Genomic DNA, 23293 nt, shown 5'->3' on the forward strand with positions numbered 1-23293 from the left:
TGTGTGTATGTGTGTGCATGTGAGTCTATAATGGAATTTTACTCAGGAAAAATGTTTTAAACCACTTTATGAAAATATTTAGCTAAAAGCATGTTATATTTATTACTAGAACTCTTGTGTTGAATGCTACATGAACTACTTTACATACACACACACACACACAAAGTATATATATCATATAAGATATGAGTAAAGAGAAACCATAAATGAGTTTGTAAATTGCCATATACTGTGCCAGAAATTATGGAGTGTACAAATTACTGTAGTAAAACCAAAATTACTTTTCATAAAACTGGGCACATTTTGAAATAGATCCTATTAATTAGTTAAACCAAACAAACAATTAGCTAGATGCACAGAGCTGTGTTTTGCATTTTAATCATATATCTTATTTGACTGCATTAACTACTAAATTAAGTTAAAAATGGATAGTTAGGAACACTATGAAGATGTTGCAGTCCTCGATAACTTGTTCAGGAGACTATGAGCCTGTATGGCCACGGGCTGTGGGGTGTCCTTATAAAGGTTCAGAGGAAGGCCTCAGTGAGATAACGCATCTCACTCATGGTCTGGCTTCAGGAGACGTCAAATATAACCAGGTAGAAAATATGGCATTAGAGCTACATTGACAGTTAAAAATCGTTTCCAGCAGGTAAAGATTTCCTTGGCAGAGTATTTATCATAGTATTTACTGCCACTCAAAGACAATCGTTTACTTCTTAGTTTATCACCAGTTAAGAAATGTAGAAATGGTTTGTAAATATTTGACATCTGGTAACATTCTTAATAAAATCCATACATAAACTTGAGTGTTCAAGAAAAACATGGGTTTAGTTTTTTTTTTTTTTAATTGCAAAAAAACACATTCCTATCTCATCACTACAGGTGTTTGTTTTCAGTTTGCTAAGATATTTTCTTTTTTCTATTTGTCACTGGGATAGGAGGGGTGACTGGAAATTTTCTGTCTTTTTTTTTTAAATTTTTTTTTCAACGTTTTTTATTTATTTTTTTGGGACAGAGAGAGACAGAGAATGAACGGGGGAGGGGCAGAGAGAGAGGGAGACACAGAATCAGAAACAGGCTCCAGGCTCTGAGCCATCAGCCCAGAGCCTGACGCGGGGCTTGAACTCACGGACCGCGAGATCATGACCTGGCTGAAGTCGGACGTTTAACCAACTGTGCCACCCAAGCGCCCCGAAATTTTCTGTCTTAAAGAAAAAAAAAGGCACCATTCTACAGTAAAATCAAACCAGTGGAACAGCTCTGTGGTTCACTCTGATAATGAGGACAGACACGTCAATCTGATAACAATTATAAAGCGGAAAAGAGAATATATGAGGTAATTTGGTGATAAAGAATATGCTGTGTCATTTAGAATGTTTTGTGGAGATCAAGGTAAGTTTTCAATTATGAGGGGTTAGTGTATGTGTTTGAGTATGTGTACAAACTTTTACAGAAGGATATGAAGATTTAAGTTTCAGAAAATAAGGCATCTAAAATATAGATGCTTATAAGAGACTCTTAAAAACTGAGAACAAACTGAGGGTTGATGGGGGGTGGGAGGGAGGGGTGGGTGGGTGATGGGTATTGAGGAGGGCACCTGTCTGGACGAGCACTGGGTGTTGTATGGAAACCAATTTGACAATAAACTTCATATATTGAAAAAATAAATAAATAAAATATAGATGCTTATTCTCTTTTGTTAAATTAAGAAATATGTATTTTTAATTTTTTAATGTTTCTTTGTTTTTGAGAGAGACAGAGCATGAATAGGGGGAGGGAGACAGAGAGAGAGGGAGACACAGAATCTGAATCAGGCTCCAGGCTTTGAGCTGTCAGGACAAAGCCCGACGAGGGGCTCAAACTCACAAGCTGTGAGATCATGACCTGAGCGGAAGTCAGATGCTTAACCGACTGAGCCACCCAGGAGTCCCAAGAAATATGTATTTTTAAAGCACTCAAGTCCAAAATCCAAGCAGTTATACCAGTTAAAGCCTGAAGGCTGAGCTTTGTGCTCTCACCTTGAGGGCAGGTGAAGAGCTATGAAAACAGTGGCTGGAACCATAATAGCAAAACCAACACCCCACGGTGACACTCACAACACGAAACCAGGAAATGAGAGGAGAGGGTACAAATGCCTGGCAGCACAAGACTTGAATGGTACCAGCATCTCTTCAGGAGGAAAGAGGGACAAGCTGACACGTGATGGATGCGAGAAGTGGAGATGCCCCAACTTGCCACCAGGCGTGCGCTGGAACATGGGCAGTACAATTTGAAAAACTCTACTGAAACTATACGCATTTTTTTCGTATGCTAAATTGTGGCTAAATAGCGTGAGTCCATGATTTAAGATGATGTCACGTGAACGATCTGATGTCTATGAAGTCTGCAAAATCCCTCTACGACAGAACCCTACATCAAGGAGAGACTATCTGAAAGAAAACCTAAATTTATTAGAAGAGGAATGACAGGGGCAAAAGCAGGAGTTGGGTGTGTTTAAAATAAACAAAGGACACTACTAGAAGATTTCAAATGGTAAGGGACCATAACATTAAAGAACTGATGGAAATTATAGGGAAGGCGTTAGAGCCATGAGCCTAGAAAAACTCTTCGACTGCACTCCTTCTTCCTCAAATACCATGAAACGAATTTAATGTAGAGAAAGAGAAAGTAGCACAATGCAAATGATCACAATTAAATACCATGCACTTCCTTTTTTTAAAAAGATATATTGACATAGAATAATGACCGTCTAGGAAATGGAAGCCCTCCAATGGAAGAACAGATGTTCCAAACAAGCTAAAATAAATTAGGAAAATGATAGAAGATAGAAAACAATACCATAAGCCCAAAATAAAAACTCAGAAAGGAGATGGTAACATATGGAAAAAGGATATGAAATAAACAAATAACAATATTAACTGGGCACACAGATCATTTCTTTAGATTAAAAAAAAGTTAAGCAAAAGGAGACAAGCCTTTTAAAATCAAAATGAAATAAAGAAAGAGCTAAAAGGGATCCGACTGAAAGTGACTGGTATAGAATGGATGTAGGGACTGTCCAATAGACCTATAAAGAATGACCTCAAACAAAAACCAATGCAAAAAAACAAAAGTGATTTCTCAAAAAGGTCTCAAAAGCAATCTAATCGATCAGCAAAACCCCACTCAGCTGTCATGTAGTTCACCAATATTCTACCCACATCTAAGACACCCTTACAAAAAGTTGTCACGTAAAATTAAAAAAAGAATATTAGTTGTTTATTTTTTTTTTAGATATTTCAGGGTATTGTAGTTGAAATACATAACCTTTTCCTCAAGAAGAATCCTGGGGAATCCTTCTTTTTGCTTCTTAAAATCCTTAACTCTTCCATGAAATGGGTTGCCAGCTACTGGTGATTCTTTCACCATGATTCTGGCATATGTAGTCTTTAATTTTTTTTTCCCAAACAAACCTGTCTTCTTCCAGCACATTCTGGGGAATCATTGACTCAGTAAGTACAGCATTGAGTTTCCCTCCGTGTTGGTCACACTGCAGTGAAAAAAAAAAAAATAGCGTTCCATCCTTTGTGAGTCTCTTGCCTACTGCTGATGTGCTCTCATTTTTAACTCTCTCTGTAAATATTTGTGTCTTTCCAAGCATGATGATTTCCTCAGATGTGTCTGAGATAGCCAGCTACGGGCGGCCAAAGCTACTGCTACTTGGCACACTCCACAGTATGAGAAAGAGCCCACGTTTTGGTTTCAAAAACACTTGGGCTTAAACCTCATCTCTGGCTCATACTAAACATATAACTTAAGTAAGGAACTTAATCTTTCTAAGCCCCATTTCCTCAGCTATAAGAGGGCTTTAATGATATTTTACTCCATGGTTTATTGTGGGGATTAATGGGGCAGCATATGAAAGTGCTTTGTAAAGTAAGAGTGCCCCACAGGTTTAAGGTTACAGGACCACAGAAAACGTCCACATCAAATTCAGTGTGTCTGGTATGGAATTCATCTAACAGTCATTCAAAAAGCATTTATGAGATGCCTGTGAGCCCCCGGGCCAGTTCTGGTGGCTGCACCGCCTCTGACGACCCCAGTACGTCTCCTCTCCCATCCTGAGAGTCATAATTTTGCCCAGAATGCTTCATGCACCCATCTATGCATTTGCAAAATCTCAGTGTCACTTGGAGTCATTTCTTCTTCCTAATTGTCAATATCCAGTCAATGTCCTTCTGGCTTTCTGATGTGTGCTTCCTCAAGTTTCTGAATCTCTTCCAACATTTCCTTTCTTATACTTAGATCTGTTTAAGGAAACCAAAAATCTGGAACTTGGGCAATGTGCAATTATATTTGAAAATTGCCCCACTGTGTTCAAAATTAAACAAACATACTGTAAGTCTCTATTTTCGCCAAAAAGATGCTAGAGATTATAGAGTGACTTACTTCAATGTATTTAAGGAAAATAGGCAGTAGAACAAGCTTACAGTGCTTTTAAGGTCAAAAGTCTATGGCACAATGAGCTGGCTAAGAAGCCTATATATATATATATATATATATATATATATATATAGTCTGGGAACGTAAATAGCCACATTGCAAGAGGATAAACCAAACATTAATACAGACAACTTTACATGATGAGCTAAAAGAGAATCCTTTATTTATTTATTTATTTATTTTCATGCAGAAGGTGAAAACTGATTCAGGGAAAATAGAAGGAAATAGATACTTCACTTTTTCTTCACTGGTGCTTGACAGATATACCAAGGTTAAATAAAACTTCTCTGTGGCATAGAGGTTTCATGAGATTCAAAAACTGAGGAAGATGGGTGAGAAGAAGTTCTCCTTAAAATCAAGCAGAGTTGTCGGGGCGCCTGGGAGCTCAGTCCAGTAAGTGTCCGACTCTTGATTTTGGCTCAGGTCACGATCTCAAGGTTTGTGGGTTCGAGCCCCGCACTGGACTCTGCGCGGACAATGCGGAGCCTCCTGGAGATTCTCACTCCCCTCTCTCTCTTTCCCTCGCCTACACTCTCTCGGAAAATAAATAAATACACTAAAAATAATTGAACGGAGTTGTTAAACATCTCTTATCAGAACTTAGTGGAAAAAGAGAAATTAGTCTGGTCACACACACAAATGCACACATGCATGCTATCTTTTGCACTGGTGGACACAAATCATCCTAGAGATTCGTTGGGGGTGGATATAAAGACCATACTGCCTCCCACCTGCTTTCCCCTGAAGGGAATGAGTCCCAAAAGAACCGTTCAGAGATGGTTGGAATGGTTCCTACTAGAATGGTTCCCAGGGCATCTTCATTCTTTGTGTAGATCACATTCTGGAGTTAATAGGAGTGACAGGATTAATAACAATAACAATAGCAATAACAATAACAATAATAATAATATTAAAACAGCAGCATCAGGAATAATCTACAGTTTTCCATTTAACGCAACAAAGTTGTTGAGTTCCCTCTGACTGAAAAGTGGAAGTTTGCTTGATTCAAGCCACCTTGAAAAGGTCACAGTCTGGGAAAATATAAATTAACCAGACTGACCTCTGGGAGTAATAGAGAAAGTCATCAAGAACTATAGCCAGCTAAGTATCAGGCCTAGATAATTTCATAGCATATTCTACCAATTATTTAAGAAATATAATAAAATGTAATTCATTTACTATGGCGAGTGAAGTATCTAGGAGTAAACATACCAAGAGATGTGATATATTTAAATAAAAATACTTTAAAATCTCGCTCTTCCTGCCATGAAGAACTGAAACAGAAAAAAAATAAAACAGAAAAAAATAAAAATAAAAAAGGAACTTCGTTGTTTAAAAAATGAAGTTAAGATTACATTGCCATCACAAATAGCTCAAAAACTTACTGAATAGATTGATACCCTTTTCTGAAGCCAGACCTTCCCAATCTCCAAGTGATGGCAGGTCACCTTGCTCTTCATGTGGGAAATGTCACTGTAGAAGGCAATGGAAACAATCTCTTCCATGGGTCAGTGACTTCAAAGATGTCAACAAGGAAAAAAAACAACAAAAACTAGCAGGATGGAGAGAGAACCATTGCTTCGAGCTCCAAAACAACAGGGCCTTTGGAGAAGTCAACAATATACACATCTACAAAGCCCTCAGACCACTCGCTCTGTGTCAAGGAAGTTAAAGATGCTAGAATCTTCTAGGGAGGCAACCAATGGATCTATAAATGTGACTAAGTTCAGCAAGGAACCTTCTGACATTCGTGCTACATCTGAACTATAGCCAAAGAAAATTTCCTTTTAGGGGAAGATTTTAACTCCGTTGACTTGGAAGAAGTTTCTTCTCCAACTGATAGTGGAATGGACAAAAGAGACACCTCAACAGAGTGCCTTTCTCTTGACCCAGAAAAGCTAAGGAAGGCTAAGTCATAAACAATACTCCTGCTACAGAAATGTAGGTGGAGCCAGCCCTGAGCTTTTCAGGAACAGACAATAATGCTGAACTGAAGGGAGCCCTAGCTTTAGAAACCTGTGAAAAGCAAGATATAGTGCCAGACATGGACAAGTAGTTGGGTTCCCCAGAAATCCAAGTAGAAAACATTGAATGTACATTAATGTACATGGAAATCTAGATAAAGTTAAATTCATTGAATATTACCTTCATAAGAAGAAAGAAGGGTCACAGTTATAAAGTTGCAGAAGCCAGAATTAATGATGGCAAAAGTATTGAGCTAGCGGGGGCAGACATCACCCTTAGTAATTCTGTTTCCCAGGTAGGTGATTCATCAGCTGAACGCAATAAAGAGCCAGATAAAAGCTGGGTGAAAGAGTGTCCCTCCCACAGCAAATGGCCTTCTTCTGCCTACAGAAGCAAATAGGAATAGTGTCCAGGCACCTCTTTAGAATCTCTTCTGGATCACAACTGCCAAGGTGCACAAATGGATAGTAAGTCTGAAATTCAGTTTTGGCTACCAGAAAGAATTCAGGTACCTACTGAAGATATACTTCTTTTAAAAGAAGAGAAAAGCAAGACTCCGCCCACCTTTCTGTGCATTAAAGTAGGAAAGCCAATGGGAAAATTCCTTGTCACGCACACTGCAGCCATAGTCCAGCAGTATGGCGAACGAAGAAAGTAGCCAGAGTATTGGTTTGCTGTTTCTCTGGAGAGCCTGTGTTAACAGCTGTCTGAAATATAAGAAGGTATCCTGTGCCCTGCTCCAGGAAGAGATGTGTAGTCTTGGGCTGCCCTGCTCTGGTCAGTGGAATAAGGAGTCAGAGAATCAAGTGGTGACGAATGAGAATTCCTAGGAATAGTGTGCCCTGGACTGAGATTCTTTGTCCATTTGAAACATAAGTTCTTAATTTGAAAAATGAGTCATTGTGGGTACTAATTGATGAGATTCCAAATGAACAAACACTCAATGAATGCATGCATCCTGGCATGTGCTGGGCCAGTTCTAGGTAAATAAGACTGGGACTCTGCCTGGAGAAGCTTATGAAATCTGATGAAACAGTTTCTACCACTTTCTTGAGACTTAATAGGATTGTATTTCATAGATTTGGATAATGTTCTCTGTAAAAAGAACAGTCATCTTATTGTTCTTAATACTAAGAGATTATTTCCTAATTAAAAAAAAAACAATAATTTCTGTTCATATGAAAACTTTTCTCTTTTTTATAATTAAAAAATAGCTCAAAAACATAGCACAAATAAATCACAGATGAATCATTCTTTTCAGTATCAATGAAAAATATCTCAAATAAAATATTAGGAAACTGCATCCAACTTCAACATGGTATTGCTACATCATGACCCATTAGTATTTAAGTACAATGTCAAGATGATTTGGTGTTAGAATATTTTGCTCATTTTATTAAGAAATGAAAGTAAAACAAAAAAAACCTTATGATCTTCTCGCATATTCAATAGGCAGTTTAAAATGCCTAATATATTTTTTATAAAAATTCTTAATTAAACAAGAATAGATAATTACTTTCATAACAGATAAAATGAATTCCTATTTCCTTAATGGATAAAATAAGAGTTCCTATATTAACATTCTCTTAATGTTCTGAAAGCATATGAACCTTTAGAGGAAGCATTATCTTTAAAGTAAGAATAATAACAAGAGTACTTTCTTCCTTTCTTCTCCTCTCCTTCCCCTTCTTCATCTTCTTTTCCTTCCCCTTCTCCTTCCCCTTCTTCTCCTCCTTCTTCTCTTCTTCTTCCCTTCTTCTTCTTCTTCTTCATAGTTCTGATATACAGTTTACTCCAGCTAGATAAGAATAAAAATGAAAGATAAAACTCTTAATGGAGACTTTTGTTTTCATAAAGAAAGGTGGAGTAAATGTACTCTTCCTAACTCCTTCTTTTAAATAAAACAACAATAACAAAAAACATGGAAGTTACACATAATGTGTAATTACACAGCAGCAAAATGTGGGTGAGGAGCTCAGAGTTCCACCTTTGCAAGGATGTCATAAGTTGCCTCAATAACCTGATCACAGGGGATTAGAGCAGGTCAAATAGGGAGATGGAATTTTTGTCATCACCAGCCAGTGAAGATCTCCTTACAGGCAACACTTCTCTCCCTTATGGAGTCCCCGGAGGCTACATGGAGAGCCTAGACTTCCATCCCCATCCCTTCCTTGCTAGATGGTGTTAGGACAGGCCTAGTGGAGAGTCTGGACATCCACCGTCACCCCTCAGTGATGTAGTGACACAGTGACAAGGCCACTTCCACAGTAGTATCAGTCAAGACAACCTGGGAAGCTAGAACATCCTCTTGCTCAGCAGTAATATGTCTCCCTCCTGCTTTGGGGTGTCAGCAGAGGCCACGTGGAGCTAGACTTTACCTCTATCTGCCAAAGACAAGAGAGTGTCCCTCCTCCACTGTCATTGTGGTATCAGAGAAAGCCACCTAAAACTGAAGGCTTAAATAAGATCCACAGTCTCATAACACAACATAGAAATGTTAGGTCTTCAAAAAGAAAAATCACTATATACCAAGGACCAACACAGTCTCAAGATCAAGGTTAAAAAAAAATCTCAATTTCCACACTGAGATGACAAAGATATTAGAATTACCTGACAAGTATTTTAAAAGTAGTTACGATATAAAAGCTTCAGTGAGCAATTATGAACACACTTGAAAAAAATGAAGAAATAAAAAGCCTCAACAAAGAAGTAGAAGACATAAAGAAGAGCCACATGGAATTTTAGGACTGAAAAATACAATAACCAAAATAAAATTTTAGTGTCTTCAGTTCAGCATCACAATGGAGAAAATACAGAAGAATCAGTGAACTAGAGACAGAACAGTAAAAACCACCTCGTCTAAAAGAGAAAGGGAGTTGACTGAAAAAAAATTTAACAGAGTCTCAGAGACCTGTAGGACTACTGAGAAAGACTTAATATACATGTTTTAGAGTCCCAGAGGAAAAGAAAAAACGTAGTACTGAAAAAGTACTCAAGGAAATAATGGGTATAAACTTCTCAAATTTGTAAAAAACAAAAAAATAACCCCATAAACTTACAGATTTAAGGAACTGAGCAAACCTCAAATAGAATAAACCCAAAGAAATCCAAGCCAATGGGAATCACTATTAATTTATTCTAAAATTTATATAGAGAAGGAAAGGACTTCGAATACTTACAACAGTCTTGATGTGCAAGAACAAAATGGGAGGAATCACTCTATTTAATGTTAAGGTTTACTATACAACTGCAGGGCTAAGGTCATGTGGTACTGGCCGAGGGATAGACACATAGATCCAGAACCAAAATAGCAAAACTATTAATAGACACATTCTTGTTGCATCTGATTTTTTTTACAAAGTTGTAAAACCAATTCAATGGGGGTAAACTTACCAACATATAGTGCTTGAAGGAATTGGACATTTGTAGGCCCCCCCCCAAAAAAATGAACCTTAACCCTACACAAAATTAATACCTTATACAAAAATTAACTCAAACTGGATCATGGAATTAAATACAAAACTAAAACTTGTATGCAAAAATAGGAGGAAGTCTCTGAGACATGGGGCTAGGCAAAGAAAGACTCCTTAGACTTGGTGGCAGGATGAAAGAAAATACAACCTATAGAGTAGGGGAAATATTTGTAAATTGCTTCCCTAACAAAGAACAAGGCATGTAGAATATAAAAAAAGAACTCTCAAAACACTGTAAAAAGGCAAACAATCCAATTAGAAGAGAGATGAAGAGAGATTTCACTGAAGAAGATTCTTGGGCTGGAAATGAGCACATAAGAAGAGTTCAATGTCATTTACTGTTAGGGAAAGGTGAATTAGAAACACAATGAGATATCACTGCACACCTATTCGAATGGCTAATGTAAAAATAAAATTGTGATATCACCAAAAGCTGAGGAGGATGGAGAAGAACTGAATCACTCCTACATTACCAGCAAAAATGGAAAATGATCCAGCCACTCTGGAAAATAGTATATCTGCTACTTAAAATGCTCAATATACAACCTTGCAATTACACTTCCAGGCTGTTATTCCAAGGCAATGAAGACAAAGAGCTGTACACAAATGTTCACAGAAGCTCTACCCATAATAATCATAAACCAGAATCAACCCAGATGTCTCGCGATGGGGGATACAAACTGGTACATCCACACTATGGAATCCTACTCCACATTCTAAAGGAATAGACTGTTGGTACACCCAACAATTGGGATGGATCTCCAGAGAATTATGCTGAGTGAAAAAGCCAGTGGCAAAAGGCTTTTTACACTGATTCTATTTATATAATATTCCTAAAATGACAAAAGTACAGAAATGGACAAAAGATTAGCGTCTCAGTGGAGTTAAGGAGAAAGAGGTAAGAGGAAAAGTGGGCGTGTCTATAAAAGGGTACCCCAGGGAATTCTGGTGTGATGGAAATTTTGTGTAGTTTGTGTCAATGTCAATGTCCTGGTTGTGATACTGTGTTATATATTGTTTTGGGTTTTTCATGATGTCACCATTTGGAGAAACTACAGGGTACACAGGATCTCTCTGTCTCTCTGTATTATTTTTTCCAGCTGCATGGGAATCTACCATTATTTCCCTCAGAAAGTTTTCAAAAGTCTGTTAAAAAACAGCTTATGATTATTTTAAGATATTGTACTTTCCCTGGAAAACTATGATAAACAAGAAAAGATAAAAATGAATCTCAGCTCAAAATACAATTCCTATGGATAAGAGTTTATCTACGCATGTAGAAAAACAATAGGAAAATAGAAGATGAAATTCATATAATAAAATAATAGACATCACATCAAGAAACTTTTAAAAACACTCTCGAGGGGGGGCGCCTGGGTGGCTCAGTCGGTTAAGCGGCCGACTTCAGCCCAGGTCATGATCTTGCGGTCGTGAGTTTGAGCCCCACGTGGGGCTCTGTGCTAACAGCTCAGAGCCTGGAGCCTATTTCAGATTCTGTGTCTCCCTCGCTCTGACCCTCCCCCATTCATGCTTTGTCTCTCTCTGTCTCAAAAATAAATAAACGCTAAAAAACAAAACAAACAAAAAAAACACTCCCGAGGGACACAAAAGAGTACTAAGTAAAAAGTATATACTTGAAAATGAGGTGTCAGTAGGTCTTAAAAAACTATTGCTTAAATAAACCTCTATGTTTTATGTAATTCCAATGAAACTGACATTTGAAATATTTTTGAAAATACTAATATAATTTTGTCATCCTTGGAGACAATACATAAGGATACTTCTCAAAATGAAGAAAACGAAGAAAACAGATATAACACATTCTAAAGTGATGAATAAAGAGTTGCTAATGACATTTGTTTATTTTTTACATTTGTGTTTATTTTTTGTAATCTCAGTATAGTTAGCATACAGTGTTATATTGGTTGCACGTGTACATCATAGTGATTTACATTACTCAGTGCTCATCACAGTAAGTGTATTCTTAATCGCCTTCACCTATTTTGCCCATTTCCCTGCCTAGCTCCCCTCTGTCAACAAGTTTGTTATATATGAGTCTGTTTATTTTGTTGTTTTTCTCTTTTCTTATTTCTTTTTAAAACTTTTTTAAATGTTTAGTTTATTTTTGAGAGACAGAGAGAAACGCAGTGTGAGCAGGGGAGGGGCAGAGAGAAAGGGAGACACAGAATCCAAAGCAGGCTTCAGCTTCAAGCTGTCAACCCAAGATCATGACCCGAGCAGAAGTTGGACACTTAACCAACTAAGCCACCCAGCTACTCTTGTTTTGTTTCTTAAATTCCACATATGAGTGAAGTCATAAGGTATTTGTCTGTCCCTGACTGACTTATTTCACTTAGCATCATAGCCTCTAGATCCATCCATGTTGTTGTAAATAGCAAGATTTCATTCTTTTGCCATTTACCTGTGGGTGCACACTCAGGTTCCTTCCATATCTTACCTACTGTAAATAATGCTGCAATAAACATAAGGGTGCATATATCCTTTTGAATTAGTGTTTTCATCTTTGCGGGGGGAGGAGGGAAATACCTAGTACTGGAATTACTGGATCCTATGGTAATTCTATTTTTAATTTCTTGAGGAACTGCCATAGTGTTTTCCACAGTGGCTGTACCAGTTTGCATTCCCATCAACAGGGCACGAGGGCTCCTTTTTCTCCATATCGTTGCTAACACTTGTTGTTTCTTGGGGTTTTGATTTCAGCCATTCTGACAGGTGTGAGGTGTTGTCTCACTTTGATTTTCATTTGCATTTCTCTGATGATGACTGACGTTGAGCATCTTTTCATGTGTCTGTTGGCGTTCAGTATGTCTTCTTGGAGAAATGTCTGTTCATATCTTCTGCCATTTTTTAATGGAATTATTTGTTTGTTTGTTTTGCTTTTTTTTTTTGTTTTTTTGGTGTTGAGTTGTGTAAGTTCTTTATATACTTTGGATATTAACCCCTTCATGGGTATATCATTTGCAAATGTATTCTCTTAATCAGTGGGTTCTTTTGGTTTTGTTGACAGTCTCCCTTGCTGTGCAAAAGCTTTATATTCTAGTGTAGTCCTAATAGTTTAATTTTGCTTTTGTTTCCCTTGCCAAAGGAGATAATATCTAGGAAAATGTTTCTATGGCTGATGTCAAAGAGATTATTGCCTATGTTTTTAGGTCTTATCTTTAGGTCTTTAATTCATTTTGAATTTATTTTTGTGTATGGTTTAAGAACATGGTCTAGTTTCATTCTTTTGCATGTAGCTGTCCAGTTTTCCAAACACCATTTGTTGGAGAAACTGTCTTTCTCTCATTGTATCGTCTTGCTTCTTTTGTGGAGGATTGATTGACCACGTGTTTCTTTCTGAGCTCCCTATTCTGTTCCATTGATCTTTGTGTCTGTTTTTGTGCCGGTACCATACTGTTTTGACTGCTACAGATTTGTATTACATCTTGAAATCTGGGATTGTGGTAGCCCCAGTTTTGTTCTTCTTTTTCAAGCTCTCTTTGACTATCCAAGGTCTTTGTGGTTCCATACAAAGTTTAAGATTATTTGTTCTAGTTCTGTGAAAAACTGATGTTGATATTTTGATAGGGATTGTATTAAATCTGTGGGTTGCTTTGCCTTATGTATGCAATATGGGAATTTTAATATTAGCTCTTCCAATCCATGAACATGGACTATCGTTCTATCTGTTTGTATCATCTTCCATTTCTTTCATTAATATTTTATACTCTTTCACCTTCTTGGTTGTTTATTACTAATACATTTTATTATTTTTGACACAATCATAAAGGGAATTGTTTTCTTAATTCCTTTTTCTGCTACTTCATTATTAGTTCATAGAAATGCAAAAACTTTATGGACACTGATTTTGTATGCTGTAACTTCACTGAATTCATTTATCCATTCTAGTAGGTTTTTGGTGGAATCCTTAGGGTTTTCTATAGATAGTATCATGTCATCTGCAAATAGAGCAAGTTTTACTTTTTCCTTGCCGATTTGAATGCCTTTTATTTCTTTTTCTTGTATGATTGCTGTGGGTAAGACTTCCAGTATTTTGTTGAATAAAAGTGGTGACAGTGGTCATCTTTGTCTTATTTCTGAACTTTGAGGAAAAGCTCTCTACTTTTCTCCCATTGAGTACGCTAGCTGTTGGTTTTCATATATGGCCTTTAAGGGTGTTATATGTCCACTTAAATGGATATAGAGAGAGAATGTCAAGAAACTTCAGAAATAAACCATAATTCATTGTGAAATTCAATATATTTAATGGCGACATCTCAAGTTGGTAAATAAAACAGATTACTAAATAAATTGTAGTTTTTGACATTATTTGAGTTGAAAAATGTATTTTAATGTCTAATCTAAAATACACATTAAATAAGTCCTAAAGCTACTATATAATTAAAGGGAAAGAAAACTAACATTAAAAAACAATGAAATAAACGTAGAATATCTTATTTTAATTTGTGTTTTCAGCACATAAGCCTTTCTCAACAGCATATAAATCCTACAAGTATACATGAAAATAATTAATAAATCCAAGCTATAAAAATAAAAATTTGAATTGAAAAAATCATGACAGTGAGAGACAACTGATCATTTAATGCTTGTGTCAGTTATTGCTGTATAACAAACTATCCCCAAATCTCAGAGGCTCACCACAGTAAGAATTTCTGTTTATGCACATAAGCCCCAGGGTCCATCTGGATAAACAAATTTTGACTGGGATGCTGGGGCGCTCTGCTTTGCCCTGTGTCACCAGCTGTGCTTGAATGTTGGACATGGTTGAGCTCAGGTCTTTGCATGTGTCCACTGTGGTGACCAGGCTAAAAAGGACAATAGTAAATGGGAAGAACCTTCTCTAATTGTGGATCACAAAATGCCAGGATTTAAGACCAATCTTGTAAGCAAATTTAAATTCTCCACTCCTGCCACAGCTATGAACTCATCCTTGGCCAAAACAAGTCACACTGACAAGAACAAAGTCAAGGGGTGGAGAAGTACACTGTCTTATAATGCATCAAGGGCCAGGATTTTAATGTATAATACTATCAAAGAGAAGTGAAAAGTTAGGACTAATAATTCAATTTTTGACAGTGAGGTTGATATTTGCAATTCATATTACATACAAAGGGAAATTTTCTTGTACATAAAGAGCTTCTACAGATCCATTAGAATTAAGTTGAAATGCAAAAGAAAAATTAACAACGGATGGGAATAGATGATTTTCAGAAAATAAAGAGATACGCTTTGGTTTGGGGAAAGATAGTCTACCTCATTCATTATAAAATAAATATAAATTAAATTTGGCAAAGATTGGCAAAAGTTAAAACAAAATCACGTTGTGTTAGTGAGGCATTCTTATACATTACTTATGGTCGTGAAAGGGCACATCTACAGGGTGGGGGTTGCTATTTACGTATATATTTGAATGCCTATATTTTAGCTATATATTTTACACATATATGCTTAAAATGCACACCATCTTTGGGGCACCTGGGTGGCTCAGCCGGTTAAACATCCGATTTCAGCTCAGGTCATGATCTTGCGGCTGGTGAGTTCGAGCCCCGAGTTGAGCTCTGTGCTGACAGCTCAGAGCCTGGAGCCTGCTTCCCATTCTGTGTCTCCCTCTCTGTCTGTCCTCCCCCACTTGCACTCTGTGTCTTTCTGTCTTAAAAATAAACATGAAAAATAAATAAAATAAAATCTTTGGTCTAACAATTCCATTTCTTTATATATATTTGTCCTATAGGTAAGTAATGGTGCCCGAGGTCATTCATGGCAACACTTTAAACATTAGAAGCTTGAAAACATCTAACGGCTGGCAGTGTTGGACTAGTGACATAAATGATGTTACATCTATACAACCCTACTCAGCCTTTAGAAGGAGTGGCCAGCTTTATATATACTGATGTGAATGATATCATCCACGGCACCTTAAGAGTGAAAAAAGCAAGAGGGAGGAGAGGTTATGATAGGCTCACATTCCTGTGGGAAAACAAAAATATAAAAGGGATTTCGTGTGGGGGAAAGTTGACGAATATTCCGAATGGTCTGAAGAATAGATAAGAAGTAAGAGTCAGCTCAGGAAAGGGAAATTTGGATGCAATTAGCAGCTGTCATTGAGACGAAAGGTGAAAAGCCCAGGATGGCATCGGTACTTATCCAGAGAGCAGAGACGGTGTTCGGAAACATTCGGGAGAAATGCATCGGTGTGCTCACTGCTCAAGATTGAATTCTGGGGGCGCCTGGGTGGCGCAGTCGGTTAAGCGTCCGACTTCAGCCAGGTCACAATCTCGCGCTCCGTGAGTTCGAGCCCCGCGTCAGGCTCTGGGCTGATGGCTCAGAGCCTGGAGCCTGTTTCCGATTCTGTGTCTCCCTCTCTCTCTGCCCCTCCCCCGTTCATGCTCTGTCTCTCTCTGTCCCAAAAATAAATAAACGTTGAAAAAAAAAAAGATGATATATTAAAAAAAAAAAAAAAAAAAAAAGATTGAATTCTGGAACATGCGGTAGCTTCCTGTTTCCTACCTGCTTAAGTATGATCGCGCGGGGGGGGGGGGGGGGGGAGGGGAGGTGCCTTTCATACATTTCCTAACATATGGATTCACTAATGAGAATATCAGTTTTTAGGATGAAGATTTCTGCAGGACAATCATCCTCTTTCATTTTCTTTGAAATTACCCGGAACTATTTCACTGATGTTTTCGATAATGATGACAATCCAGATTATAATAATTTCCTTGTTATCTTTCAGCTTCAGAAAATTATCTGCTCAAAAATTGTATAATACTCTAATTCCTTCATTATAAATGTTATCTTCTAAGATGTCAAATAGAGCAATAGAAAAGAAGCCTTCAGAAGGATAATGTTTTTCTTGGAGAATTTCCCCTCTTCAGAGGTACTGACCAATTCTGGAAGAGGAGGGATGTGATAAACTAAATTATCTGGTATTTTAAAACTATAGTTTTTCATTGGTGTGCTGAAATATAAAATACATTTCACCCAAGCACTGGCTTTCTCTGAAGAAGTCATGTTTTTGAACACAATTTTGTCCTTATAATCTGACGTGGGCTCCTTTGGGGGGGGGGGTGTCTTTTACTTTGCGAAATCTGAAGCAAGGTAAAGCAATTTGGTCTGGTTACTGCTGTAACGGTCTCTTACAGAAAAGCTTAAGGAACACTCAGTTAATGTAGAAATAATGGCAAGTGGATGGTCTCAGTTTTCCTGTGCATTCCGTGATAAGTCAACTTTTTGACCTTGAGAGATTTATGTATTGAAGCTTCTTACGCCTTAGTTTCCTCATCTACAGGATGTGAATCGCCATCATTTCGTTGTAGGCCTTTGTAGGGGGGGGTGCAAAATGAAAATCCTTGCCGCAGTGCCTGAGGAGAAAATAATCTCTAGATATTTTTAGTTACTTTTACTAAAATCCCTATTGAATGTTACCAGGGAACTATTACGTTGTCACGTCATCCTTATCTCGAGAGAAAGGTTTGTAAATTTCGACATACTGAGTTTTGTAAGTGGTGCTCGTCGTAACAAGTGACTAATGGGCTCTGCTTTTGTAACGTTCACACACTCTCAGTTTGGATGGATGGATCCATGGATGGGAAGGCAGATACTACCTATTAAATCGGTAAACTAGTACCCACTGTAATGTTTATGTTGTATCTCCCCAGCTATCATTTCCAATATTTCCTCTTCTGCTAATACGCTGATCCATTATCTGAATTAAACCCCTACTGGAAGTGAACACGGGTAAGAACAGGATGTCCACCTTACAGCTTTCCACCAAAGAAATCGAAACGGCTTATCTTCTGTCACTTTCTTCGAAAATGACGATTTATTTGAATTTCAGTCCACTCGTGACTTTGAGCAACAAACGGTCTTACAAGCAATTTCGTCAAATGACCGAATGCGCTTAATGGAGAATTCTGGCTTTAAAAAGAGGCAAGAGGGGCGCCTGGGTGGCTCAGTGGGTTAAGCGTCCGACGTTGGCTCAGGTCATGATCTCCAGGTTTGTGAGTTCGAGCCCCGCCTCCGGCTCTGTGCTGACAGCTCAGAGCCTGGAGCCTGCTTCAGATTCCGCCTCTCCTCCTCTCTGTGCCCCTTCCATGCTCATGCTCTGTGTCTGTCTCTCAATAATAAAGAAACGTTAAAAAAAAAAAAAAAAAAAAAAGAGACAAGATGTTTTAGAAAGAGCATTGACATGAAGGGATATATATAATAAGAAAGTTAACACTGCACTAGCTGCAATTATCAGCCAGTAGCAAAGGGAGACATTTCTGTTCAGGTAATTCCATAATCCATCTAAATGTAAGAATGCATCCAAAGCAGAACAATGTGTTTCAGCGTTGTGATGTACATTCCTTTTTATGCCTGTTATTATATCTAAGACTTATTAAAAAAATTAGAGGCCATTATTATTCACTGAATGGAAAACTGAATTTGGTGAAATTTTAGGGTTAAAAGTTTACTCAGTGTCCTGAAAGGAAGTTACAACTGAACAGAATATGGAGATTTTTATTGGCATCTGAATAATTAAATGATGAAAATTAGGTGGATATTAATGAATTAATTAATTAGAGGAAAATTGTTTTAGTTTATTTTTTTTTAATTTCTTTTAACGTTTATTTATTTTTGAGAAAGACAGAGACAGAATGCGAGTGGGTTAGGGTTAGCCTGACACGGGGCTTGAACTCACGAGCTGTGAGATCATGACCTGAGCCAAAGTCTGACGCTCAACCGACTGAGCCACCCAGGCGCCCCAATAGTTTTAGTTTAAACCATATTTAAAACCACCTTGAAAAATGATCATAATATATAAGAACTTTAATCATAATCTGAACTCCAGAAGCACCAAGAGGAAAAGCATTTTATTTGCTCCAGAGTTTACTAGTAAATGCAAAAAGTTATTATAATGTCATTTAAATCTTTTTTTCTATATGATTCAGAACAGATGACATTACATTTATACGATCTTCTTTTTTTAAAAAATGTGCATTTACTCATGCCAGTCAGAGTGGCTAAAATGAACAAATCAGGAGACTATAGACGCTGGAGATGATGTGGAGACACGGGAACCTGTTTCATGCACTGTTGGTGGGAAAACAAACTGGTGCAGCCATTCTGGAAAACAGTGTGGAATTTCCTCAAAAAATGAAAAATAGATCTACCCTATGACCCAGCGATAGCACTACTAGGAATTTACCCAAGGGATACAGGAGGGCTGATACATAGGGGCACTTGTACCCCAATGTTTATAGCAGCACTTTCAACAATAGCCAAATTATGGAAAGAGCCTAACTGTCCATCAACTGACGAATGGATACAGAAATTGTGGTTTATATACACAATGGAGTATTACGTGGCAATGAGAAAGAATGAAATATGACCTTTTGTAGCAAAGTGGATGGAACTGAAGAGTGTGATGCTAAGTGAAATAAGTCATACAGAGAAAGACAGATACCATATGTTTTCACTCTTATGTGGATCCTGAGAAACTTACCAGAAGACCATGGGGGAGGGGAAGGGAAAAAAAAAAAGGTTAGAGAGGGAGGGAGGCAAACCATAAAAGACTCTTAAAAACTGAGAACAAACTGAGGGTTGATGGGGGGTGGGAGGGAGGGAAGGAGGGTGGGTGATGGGTATTAAGGAGGGCACCTGTTGGGATGAGCACTGGGTGTTATATGGAAACCAATTTGACAATAAATTTCATATTGAAAATAAATAAATAAATAAATAAATAAATAAATAAAGTGCATTTATTTATTTTTTTGGGAGGAAGGGGCAGAGAGAAAAGGAAAGAATCCCAACTAGGCTCTGCTCTGTCAGTGCAGACAGAGCCTGACAAGGGGCTCAATCTTATGAACCTGAGATCATAACCTGAGCCAAAATCAAGAGTCTGGCTGGGGCACCTGGGTGGCTTAGTTGATTAAGCGTCCGACTTCAGTTCAGGTCATGATCTCACAGTTCGTGGGTTGAGCCCTGTGCTGACAACTCAGAGCCTGGAGCCTGCTTCGGATTCTGTGTCTCCCTCTCTCTCTGCCCCTCCCCTATTCATTCTCTCTCTCTCTCTCTCTCTGTCTCTCTCTCTCTCCCTCAAAAATAAATAAATTAAAAAAAAAGAAGAGTCAGGCTTAACTGACTGAACCACCCAGAAGCCTTTCTCTAATATGATCTTAACATATAATTGATAATGAAGATAAATGAGTATACGTTAATGTATAAACATTCATTAACAAAATTTTATATGTATATATTTATATTTTTATATTCATATATATTTATATTTATAAACATCTTATATAAACAGAATAATTTTGTCTCTCAGTTGAAATATTACTTTGCTTCTCAGTAAAAGAAAATTATCTTTAGTATTTTTTAAAAGCTCCCTTCTTTTTCCCCTCAGGAATACCATCGCATTAGGAGCTCATCGTCACTAAGCACCCAGATGGAAAGTTAATTTCTCTTACAAAACACAGGGTGGCCTCCACAGGATCACTTGAAATGAGAGGAATCAGAATCTTTGGATCACTGCAGATGCCCTACAGGAAGCCCAGCCTCTCTGCATCATGAAGAATTCAGAATCGACAGTTCATAGTCTACAGATCAGAATAAATATTATTACAAAGTTGGAATCAAGCACCGAAGGCTAACACTACTGGCCTTGAAACTCAGTGTCAGGAAATACAACAGCAAAGTTCAAACAAAGCTTGTTAGGAATTTGGCTAAGCAGTTTCAAGTTAAATAAAGGAAACCGAAGTGGAGAAAATGGTCCTATTTACAAGAAAGTTGATTAGAAACTAAATATAGAACACAGATTGAAGTACTCACTAACAAATTTAGTGCTGGATTCTAAATACAGGCTCATGTTCTCAGGGGGAAACCAAGAAGCTATTAAATTAACTTAAGGCAAGTTTTATAGTGTCAATTATTGAGTTTCTACAACATTCCCATCCTGGTTTATTTCATAATTTCTCGTCCAATAATGCAAGAGCAATTGCCTAAAAACAATGGTTGTGATAGCAAAAAAAAAATCATTTTATTAACGAACAAATCTTTAAAGCAGTTTACATGCTTAAGTGGAAGCTGATATATTTCCCAGAGTCTCCACCACCAATTACCATCAACCAGCCAGTCCATGCCATGCCTCCCAACTCTGGAGGGCTCCTTTAGACCCGGAGCGGTACTAATTAGATGACACTCTGGGTCCATGACTTGGGATAACTGGGTTGTCACAGTGGCTGTGAATTAATGTTTCTGGTCTCTTTCTTGAAGCAAACATCAGGACATTGACCAAAGGAGTCATGGGCTTTGCCTTAAGAAATCTAACATCCTCTCTATTTGTTCTCATCTTGAAACACGACCTTGTTCCTTTAAGAAGTATCACTTTCTAAAAAAACGCTTTCCCTGAGATTGAAAGGGTGTCTTTACCTTTTTTCTTAGAGTCCCATTTTATCCGCTCATCTTATCTTCTAAAGAAGACAATGATCTTCCATTTGATGACGAACATGTTTCCTTTTTTTCCTTTAAGATTACCAATGCAGGGGAAAATGGTGCAATATGGGATCTTTGACTAGCATATTAAAATTCACTTACTCGTTTCTTTGAAATGAGCTCTTACTGGTGCTCAGCACTTGGGAGAATGAAAATGTGGCAAACCAGGTGTAGATTCTTATAGGTTTCTATGGAGGCATCATTTTGCATGCTTCCAGGAATCTGGGGAAACTCTCATGGCCGTTGAACCTTCAAGCACAGTCCCAGAGACTTTAGAACCTGGATGGTGTCCTTTGATGTCCCCTGGTGCTTTAGCATTTCATTAGCTTTGGTCACAAGAAGAAATTAGCAGGCAACCTTTGTCCCTTTCTTTTTTCCAAAATAAAGTTCCCTATTTCAAATGGCACAGGACCGTTGAAGCAATTGTTGATGAAACCACGTTAACATCTGACACGTAGATGAACATGATTCAGTGTGATTATAGTTTGGGACTTGGAGTCTGATTCCTGTTAACAAACCGAGATGGAGAAAGTATCAGAAAGTGTCCCCACTTTTAGTTATAATGTCCCACAACTTTTCTTTTAGTGTCTGATTTGCAAACTGTTCCAGAGAAAGGAGAATTTCACATAAAATATATTTATTATCAAATCCGATAGCTTTTGGAAATGTAGCTATGCAAGTCACATTTGTGAGTTTGTGGAAGAGAGAGAGAGGGAGAGAGAAAGAGAAAGAGAGGAGAAAGAGACCTCAAGTTTTGAAAATTAAAGGTCGGGAACAAATGTCCATATCCCTTTCCAATTCAGTACTGGGAACATTTGTTAATACTTAGTTCTAATCACACCATTCAAATAATCAACAAATATTTTTCCCTTGGAGATCATTTTACTTAAAATCCAATTTTAACATATTACATTTAATTTTCCTGTTTTTTTGGCTTAAGTAAGACAGAGCAGAGAAGTTTTTATTAAGGACTTTAGACTCTGACTATTTAATTTGGAGATAAAGATGTTAACGCTTATTTTCTTGTTTAGGCAACAGTGAATATAAAGAAAGAAGCATCACATTTATATCAGACACATATGCTGAGTGCTTCTGTAGAGTCTCTGAATAATTCCTTTTTCCATTTTTTTCCCCCACTATTTTAGAACTTCGGAGTTGTTTGTATTCCATTTTGTGGTTGGTGAGGTCAGGAACATATTTTAAATTAAATTATTACATGCAACTTGAAGAGAATCGTCTTTAAGAACCAGAAATAGATTCCATTTATAGGAACACAGTGAATTAAATACACTGATGTATCTGTTTATCTGGGTGCAGTTTTACTTGCACCTAAAAAACAAAACTTTAATTTGATATTTTCCTCTATTTATATATAGGGCTAATGTGGCACATTCAATTGACCATATGTAGTCTGATATATATATGTAGACGCAGTAAAAAAAAAAAAAAATGTGCCAAATTACACTTCCCTTTGTGGGGGAAAAGAATTGTGCTTTGAAAAAAATTACCTATCATACCACTGCAGTGATGGGAACTGGGGACTTTTGAAGTTAATAATACAGAATTAGAGTTATTTATTTAATTGGTTCCAGTCTACTGCAGTGTTTAACAAGCTCAGATAAATGGACTAATCTTTCACAATTAGTCTATTAAAGTCTGGTTATTTTTAAAACTTATATCGGTTGCAATCAGAGGGTTTCCTAAGGCATAAATTGTCTAGCACCTTTGTACTTTGAGGACATTTAACTTGCTGCTGGCCCATTTGCTCTATGCACTTTGTTTGTTTTAGCATAAGGAATTCCAGAATCATAACAGACATCTGAAAAGCCCCAGATGGCTTCAGTTAATAAAATGCATTAATCAGTTATTAG

At 37.4% G+C, this 23293-nt stretch overlaps 1 pseudogene; it reads left to right on the top strand.

The window, feature by feature from the left end:
• The first annotated feature begins 449 nt into the window (after window positions 1-449).
• On the top strand, window positions 450-7150 carry LOC123610623 (annotated as a pseudogene).
• The last annotated feature ends 16143 nt before the right edge of the window (window positions 7151-23293 follow it).

Source organism: Leopardus geoffroyi, chromosome A1 (assembly GCF_018350155.1).
Source record: "Leopardus geoffroyi isolate Oge1 chromosome A1, O.geoffroyi_Oge1_pat1.0, whole genome shotgun sequence".
NCBI classification, from domain to species: Eukaryota; Metazoa; Chordata; class Mammalia; order Carnivora; family Felidae; genus Leopardus; species Leopardus geoffroyi.